The following is a 12,015-nucleotide window of genomic DNA, read 5'->3' as shown; positions in this document are numbered from 1 at the left end:
TGTTTGTTTGTCATGCCTGCTATTGCTTAGAGTTGAGTCAGGTCTGATTCATCGGGGATGAATCAGAGGTGTGTGAACATGTCCTACTGTGTGTGAGCTAAGTATGTGAACACGATTTGGTAAAGGTAGCGGTGAGAGGCCATGTAGGAGTACATGGTGGGTTGTCTCATTGCAGCCGTCCTCAGGAACTGAGTTCTGTGTTTGTGATCCATGATTCAGCTACTACCACGCATTGGGCCCGAAACCAATGGACCCTCTCGGCTTCTTAATCACCCTTGTCCTCTGTCCAGGAGTTGCAAGTAGTTTCTGGTGTTTGTAGTATGCTGGAGGCCGTGCGCAGCGCTGACCGTAGGGGTGGGCTGTGATGCGGTAGGCACGTGGCACGGTGTACCGGGCGCCCGTTTGGTGTCTCGGGAACCCTGTTCACATCGTTTGGGGCTGTGAGCGAAACTCCGGCCGGATCTCCTCATGGATGGAACCCGAATAGGCGATAAACCTGGACTAGAGACTTGAGTGTTTAGGTAGGCCGTGGCCGACACCCACGTTGGGCTTCCGCTTGAAGGTTGCCGAGTACATGTCGTGTAAACGGCGGTAAGTGGTGAGAGCGTGTGTGAAGAAGTACACCCCTGCAGGGTTAACTAATCTATTCGAATAGCCGTGTCCGCGGAAAAGGACCTCTGGGTTGCTTATATCAGTTCATAGACAAGTGAAAGTGGATACCCTAAAATACGCAAGATAAGCGTGAGTGCTATGGATGGCGTTCTCGTAGGGAGACGGGAGCGGATCCATAGTGGTGTATTGATATGGTGAATATGTGGACTCGTGTGCGCCACCTCAAAAGAGTTACTTGCAGTCGTAGTTCAGGATAGCCACCGAGTCAAAGCTGGCTTGCTGCAGTCAAACTCCACCATCCCCTTTGTTGATAATGATGCATATGTAGATAGTTCTGATGTAAGTCTTGCTGGGTACATTTGTACTCACGTTTGCCTATTTTATGTTTTTGCAGAGAGACTTCAGTCTCACTAGTAGTTTCCGCGTGGACTTCGACGTTTAGCTTGATACCTCAGCTACGATCTTGTGCCCTCGGCAGGATCTGATAGATAGTCAGGCTTCTCAGCCTTTTTCATTTATAGATGTCTGTACTCAGACATGATAGCTTCCGCTTGTGCTTTGACTTGTATGCTCTGATTGTTGGGTCATGAGACCCATGTTTGTAATATCTCGCTCCTCGGAGCCTATTGAATAAACTACTTGAGTCGTAGAGTCATTTTGTGATGCCATGTTGTATTGCACATATCGAGCATATTGTGTGTATGTTATTGAAATGCTTGGTATGTGTGGGATCTGACCATCTAGTTGTTTATCTTTAGTAGCCTCTCTTACCGGGAAATGTCTCCTAGTGTTTCCACTGAGCCATGGTAGCTTGCTACTGCTCCGGAACACTTAGGCTGGCCGGCATGTGTCCTTCTTCGTTCCTGTGTCTGTCCCTTCGGGGAAATGTCACGCGATGAATACCGGAGTCCTGTTAGCCTGCTACAGCCCGGTTCACCGGAGTCCTGCTAGCCCAGTGCTACAGCCTGGATTCACTCGCTGATGACCGACATGTTCGATGCTGGGTCATGGATGCCTGTCCCTGTAAGTCTGTGCCACTTTGGGTTTACGACTAGCCATGTCAGCCCGGGCTCCTTATCATATGGATGCTAGCGACACTGTCATATACGTGTGCCAAAAGGCGCAAACGGTCCCGGGCTAAGGTAAGGCGACACCCGTGGGAATACCGTGCGTGAGGCCGCAAAGTGATATGAGGTGTTACATGCTAGATCGATGTGGCATTGAGTCGGGGTCCTGACAGGCATTTATCTAATTTGTTTTTGAGACAGAAGCAGGGTGTCAACTGGGCTGTGCGGGACACTCTGGCCTGTCTAGACAACCTTTTCTTTTATGTTTACCACAGACCAGCCCAGTAGTTTTTTTTCTTTCTGAAAATAGCTAGCCCAGTTTTCTTGTGATTTGGCAAGTAAATCGCTTTGTTAGGCCTGTTGGGCTGCAAATCTTTCAAGACGAGGAGAGCTTCATTCGGCTGGCCGAGAAAATGGTCTATCAGTAATGAGAAATGGGTTGTACATTTTAAAAACACATCAAACTGGCAATTAGTTTCAAATATCTTTTTTTCATTTCGAGATTTTAAATTGCATTGATTTTTATGCGTGGACAATTTATTTGATTTTATATTGATATACATTTATTTTTAAAATCAGTCTGAATGTGACTCGAAATTTCGGGATTAAAAACAGTTCAAACCGCACCGACATATGCAAAATTTCGTATAATTTTTTAACCATGGCCATAATATGGGCTGTAATGCTAACAAAAAGAATATGGGCTCCAAAAAAAACCGTAAGAATTAGCAAATGGGTTGTAAATTATTAGAAATAATGGCAAATGGCATGTATGCTATTTTCCACAGATTTGAGGCTTTCCTAAAAAAAGGTTGACGCACAAGCAGTGACTGTTGGATGTCCATCCAACAGCCATCGTGCTTCTTCAATCTCTGGTCTTCCTGCTCCAGCCGCTCAAACAAGATCCAGCGGGACTGCCTGCTCCCTCCCCGCGGCCGGCTGTGCTGCGGCGCAGGCCTCATGTCACGCCCAATATGCGGCCCTATCCAAAAGGAACTCGAAGGTACCACCAAGGATAGACCCGCATATTGAAATGCTTTTGCAAGGTGGATATCATTACATCAACATTACATAATAGATGGGGATACATACAAAGAGGCATACAATGCCACACGGATACAACATCATCTTACATAAGAGCATCATCCGACTATAGATGAAACACAAACAGAAACTCAAACGACATCCACCCTGCTAGCCCAGGCTGCCAACCTGGAACCTATCCCCTGATCGAAGAAGAAGCAGAAGAAGAACTCCAAAACAAGCAAACATCGCTCTCGCGTCATGATCATCGCAAAACCTATACCTGCAACTGTTGTTGTAGTAATCTGTGAGCCACAAGGACTCAGCAATCCCATTACCATGGGTATCAAGACTAGCAAAGCCTAATGGGAAAGGAAGGGGTAAAGTGGTGAGGTTGTAGCAGCGACTAAGCATATATGGTGGCTCATGATAAGCTCTCGCGATCAACAAAGGATATACCTTCTCCCAGGAAGACACGATCAGACTCGGAATCCCGGTTTACAAGACATTTCGACAATGGTAAAACAAGACCAGCAAAGCCGCCCGAATGTGCCGACAAATCCTGATAGGAGCTGCACATATCTTGTTCTCAGGGCACACCGGATTGTCCAAACTTCCGATAGGCCATCCTAGAGTTGCCCCTGGTGGCCACCGGCGGCTGACAGGTTGGACCAACACTCACGACAAGCACTGGCCCGGGGGGGTAAATAAAGATGACCCTCGGGCTCCGGAAACCCAAGGGAAAAAGGGCTAGGTGAGGCAAATGGTAAAACCAAGGTTGGGCTTTGCTGGAGGAGTTTTATTCAAAGCGAACTGTCAAGGGGGTCCCATAAATCACCCAACCGCGTAAGGAACGCAAAATCCGGGAACATAACACCGGTATGACGGAAACTAGGGAGGCAAGAGTGGAACAAAACACCAGGCATAAGGCCGAGTCTTCCACCCTTTACCAAGTATATAGATGCATTAATTAAATAAGAGATATTGTGATATCCTAACATAATCCTGTCCATCATGGAGCAATCTTCAACTTCACCTGCAACTAACAACATTATAAGAGGTGCTAAGCAAAGTGGTAACATAGCCAAGCAACGGTTTGCTAGGAAGGGTGAAAAGGTTAGAGGCTGACATGGCAATTTGGGAGGCTTGAAGAGCAGGTAATAGGTAGCACAGCATAGCAATAGAACGAAGCAACTAGCATAGCAATGATAGTAGTGAGATCCAGGGTAGCGGTCATCTTGCCCGAAATCCCACAAGGAAGAGAACGAGTCCATGAAGAAGATGAAGCCGCGAAGATGAACCACGCGTAGACGAACGAATCCTCACGATCACAACGAAATGGGAACTATCGAGAAGAAGCACACAACATAGTAAACACACCACTCATAGACAAGACATGATGCACAACCAAGCATAATGCATGACAAGGCTACATGGAGCTACTCATGGCAAAAGATGATGCATACAAGACCAACACATCAAAGCAAGTTTAAATGAGGCCGGAAACAACATAGAACTAATCCGGTAAGTCCTCATATGCAAATTTCAAAATTGGTCCAGATCTGAATAACCATTAAGTTTAAGTTGTTAAACAGCAAGTTAAAGAGCACCAAGAGAATCTACACGAAATTCTAGTCAAGTTACATATAAAGTTCTTTAGATTTGGAGCTACGGCCTAGAAGATATGAGCAAAACAAGTTAAACATGGCATTGATGCTAAAAGCATCCAAACATCAAGCAAACACCTCAAAACAAGGATGCAACATTATAATATGAAACTATATGCAATTCTAAGCAAGTTTCATATAGAGCACACCCAAAACGGAGCAACGGTTCAACACATACACTATACAAGTCATAACAACAATCTGTTCATAACAGCGACTAGGCATATTGCAAGCATCAAAACGACATGCTACAGCACCTCAACATGAGAACAAAAGTCATGGACATGATGTACAGGTAAAGCATGACAAAACATGAACACTGAGCTATCTCCAGAAATCACTAGAACATGCTCAAAAACACATGGCAAGATTGCATATAATAACAGTTTACAGACTTGGCAGAAATAACATCAGGTTGCAATGTTTAGAGCTATCAAACAACATGTTATAGAACCTTATCATGGAAAACAAAGGCATGGCATGAATCTACTAATTGCATAGAACAAAAGTACTTTACTGACCATGAGCCAAAAAGGCACAGAAAATATGATGGCACCCATGTAAACATGGCAAGTTATATGACAGATTCATACATGGCAGGAACAACAATAAGTAGGCATGTTGGTGAGCTTGAACCACTCACCACAGAGCAATACATGGCATGGCAAGACAACCAACAATAAGTTCATAGGATGCATGGATCACTAGGAAAACACATGGCAAAACTGAACCTAATGTTAACAGGCTGACAGCAACATTATTTAGCAGTTTGAGAGCAAGATATGAACAATCTACAGCAAGCTATAAATGCAACCAAGGCCATGGATGGATATAGAATGACATGTATAACAAATCATCCTTAGTGAACATCTCCAGATTATGCATAGAAGGACTTGTAGCAGCAGGTTTACACAGCATCACAAAATAACAGATCCAGCCTAGCAAAACAGCAACAGCAGGTACCCTACTTAACAAGCTTGATGCACTCACTACACAACTCACAAAAATACATGGATGACACCTCTGTAAAGATGGCATGATGTAGTACAAAACACATGTAGACATAAAGCTCATAGGATACACACAATAAATGCAACAAAAATGACAAATCACTAAGTTATAACAGTTTCAGCAGATTAACATCATATAGCACTCTTGCAACGATGATTAGGGCATCAAGATGACCTCAAACAAGCATGGAACAATGGAATGAAATTAAGAGATTATCACAACGAACGATTTGATATATCATACACATGAAACGGAGCAGCATGCGTGGAGTTATGATGTGATGAACAGGGCATAAAAATACTGCAGGGAAACGGGACTTAGCAGAAAAATGGACCTCGGGGAAAGTTGGACGGGGCGGACCCGGGACGAGCGGATCCAGGGGCACGGGGCGCGTTTGGATCGGGGGAGTGGTGGATCTGGTCCACTCCCAAATCCGAGGACGAGGTGGCGGCTCCGACGAGGCGGCAGGGTGCCGGCGACGGTGGGCGATGACCGGTGGTGGCGAGGTGATGACAGGATGACGCGGGCGACGCAGATTGGGGCTGGGAGGCGCTGGACGGTGGCGGGCGGGGATGGCCGGGGCGGTGGAGCAGGGGCCGGGCGGCGGCCGGCGGCGATGGGGTGACAAGCGGCGGAGTGGGAAGGCGCGGCCGGGCCTGGCGGCGGCGCGGGACGGAGCCCACGGTGGCGCGGCGCCGGCGGGAGGCAGCACAGCGGCGGGGGCATGGGCTCGCGTGGGACGGAGGCCGTGGGAGCCGGGGCGCGGGGCGCCTGGGCCCAGATCGGCCCGGGGGCGGGCCTGCGGCGGGCCTCGGTGGGCTGCGGCGGGGGAGCCGGATCGGGCGACGTGGCGCTCCCCCGTTGGCTGGAGCGGCGGCGGCGGACGCGTCCGGCACCGTCCGAACGTGTCCGGCACGCGGAGGAAGGAGGCTAGGGTTAGGGGGAGAATTCATCCGCGAATTTCGGGGGGAGGGGCATATTTATAGATAGAGGGAGCTAGGAGAGTCCAAATGAGGCACGGTTTTCGCCCACACGATCGTGATTGAACGACCGAGAGCATGGAGGGGGTTTGGATGGGTTTTGGGCCACTTTGAAAGGGGTGTTGGGATGCAAACAAAAGAGGCTTTAACGGTTACCCAGTTAACCGTTGGAGTATCAAACGGACTCCAAATGGCACGAAACTTGACAGGCAGTCTACCGGTGGTGTACCAAGGTCGCTTGGCAAACCTCGGGCCATTCCGAGAAAGTTTAACACCCGCTCACAACGAGAGACAAAAGGGGGACGCTGGAGGACATAGGAGTGCCGGATTGCAAAACGGACAACGGGGAAAATGCTCGGATGCAAGAGACGAACACGTATGCAATGCAATGCATAGATGACATGGAAAAATGCAACATGCAAGCAAATAACATGACAACGATGGCGAATAACTGGCAGACACCTGGCGCATCGAATCCAGGGCGTTACAACACTCCTCCACTAACAAGAGATCTCGTCCCGAGATCTTAGGACCGAGAAGGAAGGGAAAAGGGATGAGGTGAAACAAGAACTCAAAAGAAGAAGCAAAGAATCGAGAGAACTCGAGAACAAGAGAGGAACGACGAGAATGACGAGAATCGAAAGCTCTCAGAATCAAATAGACTATGAAACCACTCCTATTAGAACGAGATAAGAAACGAATAAGACTGAAACGATTTAGGCAGCACTCCAGCTAAAACATGGAGGAATAGAACACGAGCTTGAGAGGATGGAATGATACTTGATGAAGACATGACACAAAACCTCCGGAAAGAATTGAAAAAGTTGAAAGAAAAGAACGGAGAAGAAAATGACAACTTGTGCCGCGAATGAAATTGAAAGCATCTTTAGAAGAAAGGTTTAAACAGAGTTGTTGTGAAAATCAACAACGAAAACAATAAGCTTGTTGTGGACTTATGGATAACATCTCAAAATTATGAGTTGATAACCAACCACTAGCTGAAAAGATTAAATAGCTGAGAAGAATGAAGAAATGCAAAACTCCAATTCAAAAGAATACGGAGAATTAATTGCATTTCGAGAGCAAGAAGGAAAAAAATACTTGAACTCCACCAACAAAATCTTGATGAACTCTTGAAGAATGAATTAAATCATGATGATCCACCATGAAGAACTCCGGTGACAAAAAGGATGACGAGATAGAATGAAGGATGAAAGAATAAGATGAGCCTTGCAGTGATTTAGATGGAGGTTCCGACAAGATGGCCGAGGAAATATGTACTCCGGAAAAGAAAAGATGAAAACACTTGGAACCAGAATTTATTCATCACGACAAACTCCGAAGAAAAGGGATTAATCACTTGGATGAAATAAGAATAAGATTTATTGTATGCTTATCCTTCACCAAATTAAATTGATGACAAGCAATGGATTTTTGCATACTACTTATTCTTCTTGAAAAAGGATTGAGAAGTGACATGTCGCAAACTTGAAAAGGTCTTCATGAACCACCGGTAGGATTGAAAAGAACGAATGAATTAATATAATAATCAAAGAAAATGAATCTGAAAGAACCACCGTAAGAATTCGAAAATGACTGATGAAAGAGATTGAATCACCAGGAAGAATTAGAAGAACCAATATGCTAGAGGAAAATTACTGAAGTACTCCGGTAGAATGAAAAGCAGAGAGGTTGAGACAACAATGAAAGGATTTGAAATCGATCTTGGAAAGGCATCTGAGTGATGGAATCCATTCTTACGTCACACTTTGATAAGAATTTGAGAATAACTCCGGGGGAATTAGAAGAGTCAGGTAAGATCCTGGAAAAAGACCTGTGGGTTAGGGCCCACTAAAAAAACACCGTTGGAAAGGGGTGTTGAACAGATAGATTATGCACCAGAACAATTGAAATATTTGAATGAGGTGACAACCTCGTATTAATTCAAACACATACAAATCTCCTGAGATGTCTTCCGAACTCCGGAATGATTGAATGACGAGAGGCAAACGAGCAAGGAGAACACTTTAACCAAGGAAAAGAATGTGATCAACCCGAAAAACTTGAATTGAATCCACCGGAAAAGAAAAGAGATGAAGAATGACGAACGAGACGAGAATTCACCGGTTGAAATAATTGAGGGAAGACTGAAGAGGCTCCGGGAAGAAAAGGGTGGGAGGGTGGGAAAACAAAGGTAACTTGGAAGGGGGAACCGACGAACAACTGGAAGAGAAAACACCGGTTGAAATAATGCAAAAGCTTCGCACGAGTAGGATGGATACTCGATTATGAACTCCGGCTTCGAGAAGAAAAAGGGTGGGTGGGTGGGAAAAGAAGACAACTGAGGTTTGAACTTGAAGAAGAAGAAGAGGTTCGAGTCGACTTGACGAGAAGTGCACCGGATGGAAAGAGCTGAGAACCAACGAACGAAAAAAACTAACCAACTGTGTGATCCTAAAGAAAGTTTGAAGGGGAAGAGAAGTAATTCAAAACACCTATGTAAAGATTCCTCACCAGAGCGACGAAGGGGCTGAGGAGTAAAAAGAATTCCTACTCTTCGATATAACTAGACTTCGAAATCAGTTTTTTTCTAGACTCAACAACGGCCAAACTACACGATCAATCAAGGGGCTCCTAGAGTCGGTCGAGGCTCTGATACCAACTTGTCACGCCCAATATGTGACCCTATCCAAAAGGAACTCGAAGGTCCCACCAAGGATAGACCCGCATATTGAAAGGCTTTTGTAAGGTGGATATCATTACATCAACATTACATAATAGATGGCGATACATACAAAAAGGCATACAATGCCACACGGATACAACATAATCTTACATAAGAGCACCATCCGACTATAGATGAAACACAAACAGAAACTCTAACGACATCCACCCTGCTAGCCCAGGCTGCTGACCTGGAACCTATCCCCTGATTGAAGAAGAAGCAGAAGAAGAACTCCAAAACAAGCAAACATCGCTCTCGCGTGCTGATCATCGCAAAACCTGTACCTGCAACTGTTGTTGTAGTAATCTGTGAGCCACGAGGACTCAGCAAACCCATTACCATGGGTATCAATACTAGCAAAGCTTAATGGGAAAGGAAGGGGTAAAATGGTGAGGTTGCAGCAGCGACTAAGCATATATGGTGGCTAACATACGCAAAGGAGAGCGAGAAGAGAGCAAACCGAACAGTCGTGAAGCTAGCAATGATCAAGAGGTGATCCTGAACTCCTACTTACGTCAAACATAACCCAGAAACCGTGTTCACTTCCCGGACTCCGCCGAAAAGAGACCATCACGGCTACACACACGGTTGATGCGTTTTAATTCGGATCTGGTGTCAAGTTATCTACAACCTGACATTAACAAATTCCCATCTGCCACATAAACGCGGGCACGGCTTTGGAAAGTTTAAAAACCCTGCAGGGGTGTCCCAACTTAGCCCATGATAAGCTCTCGCGATCAACAAAGGATATACCTTCTCCCAGGAAGACCCGATCAGACTCGAAATCCCGGTTTACAAGACATTTCGACAATGGTAAAACAAGACTAGCAAAGCTCCCGAATGTGCCGACAAATCCTGATAGGAGCTGCACATATCTCGTTCTCAGGGCACACCGGATTGTCCAAACTTCCGATAGGCCATCCCAGAGTTGCCCCTGGTGGCCACCAGCGGCTGACAAGTTGGACCAACACTCACGACGAGCACTGGCCCGGGGGGGAGGGTAAATAAAGATGACCCTCGGGCTCCGGAAACCCAAGGGAAAAAGGGCTAGGTGAGGCAAATGGTAAAACCAAGGTTGGGCCTTGCTGGAGGAGTTTTATTCAAAGCGAACTGTCAAGGGGGTCCCATAAATCACCCAACCGCGTAAGGAACACAAAATCCGGGAACATAACACCGGTATGACGGAAACTAGGGCGGCAAGAGTGTTACAAAACACCAGGCATAAGGCCGAGTCTTCCACCCTTTACCAAGTATATAGATGCATTAATTAAATAAGAGATATTGTGATATCCCAACATAATCCTGTCCATCATGGAGCAATCTTCAACTTCACCTGCAACTAACAACGCTATAAGAGGGGCTGAGCAAAGAGGTAACATAGCCAAGCAACGGTTTGCTAGGAAGGGTGAAAAGGTTAGAGGCTGACATGGCAATTTGGGAGGCTTGAAGAGCAGGTAATAGGTAGCACAGCATAGCAATAGAACGAAGCAACTAGCATAGCAATGATAGTAGTGAGATCCAGGGTAGCGGTCATCTTGCCCGAAATCCCACAAGGAAGAGAACGAGTCCATGAAGAAGATGAAGCCGCGAAGATGAACCACGCGTAGACGAACGAATCCTCACGATCACAACGAAATGGGAACTATCGAGAAGAAGCACACAACATAGTAAACACACCACTCATAGACAAGACATGATGCACAACCAAGCATAATGCATGACAAGGCTACATGGAGCTACTCATGGCAAAAGATGATGCATACAAGACCAACACATCAAAGCAAGTTTAAATGAGGCCGGAAACAACATAGAACTAATCCGGTAAGTCCTCATATGCAAATTTCAAAATTGGTCCAGATCTGAATAACCATTAAGTTGAAGTTGTTAAACAGCAAGTTAAAGAGCACCAAGAGAATCTACACGAAATTCTAGTCAAGTTACATATAAAGTTCTTTAGATTTGGAGCTACGGCCTAGAAGATATGAGCAAAACAAGTTAAACATGGCATTGATGCTAAAAGCATCCAAACATCAAGCAAACACCTCAAAACAAGGATGCAACATGATAATATGAAACTATATGCAATTCTAAGCAAGTTTCACATAGATCACACCCAAAACGGAGCAACGGTTCAACACATACACTATACAAGTCATAACAACAATCTGTCCATAACAGTGACTAGGCATATTGCAAGCATCAAAACAACATGCTACAGCACCTCAACATGAGAACAAAAGGCATGGACATGATGTACAGGTAAAGTGTGACAAAACATGAACACTGAGCTATCTCCAGAAATCACGAGAACATGCTCAAAAACACATGGCAAGATTGCATATAATAATAGTTTACAGACTTGGCAGAAATAACATCAGGTTGCAATGTTTAGAGCTATCCAACAACATGTTACAGAACCTTGTAATGGCAAACAAAGGAATGGCATGAATCTCCTAATTGCATAGAACAAAAGTCCTTTACTGACCATGATCCAAAAAGGCACAGAAAATATGATGGCACCCATGTAAACATGGCAAGTTATATGGCAGATTCATACATGGCAGGAACAACAAGTAGGCATGCTGGTGAGCTTGAACCACTCACCACAGAGCAATACATGGCATGGTAAGGCAACCAACAGTAAGAATACATGTTTATGAAGCTAAGCATGGCAAGAACAAATTCATAGGATGCATGGATCACTAGGAAAACACATGGCAAAACTGAACTTAATGTTAACAGGCTGACAGCAACATTATTTAGCAGTTTGAGAGCAAGATATGAATAATCTACAGCAAGCTATAAATGCAACCAAGGGCATGGATGGATATAGCATGACATGTACAACAAATCATCCTTAGTGAACATCTCCAGATTATGCATAGAAGGACTTGTAGCAGCAGGTTTACATAGCATCACGAAATAACTGA

The sequence above is a fragment of the Triticum aestivum genome, chromosome 1B (genome assembly GCF_018294505.1).
Source record: "Triticum aestivum cultivar Chinese Spring chromosome 1B, IWGSC CS RefSeq v2.1, whole genome shotgun sequence".
Classification (NCBI taxonomy): Eukaryota; Viridiplantae; Streptophyta; class Magnoliopsida; order Poales; family Poaceae; genus Triticum; species Triticum aestivum.
Note: the sequence above shows the minus strand (reverse complement) of the source record.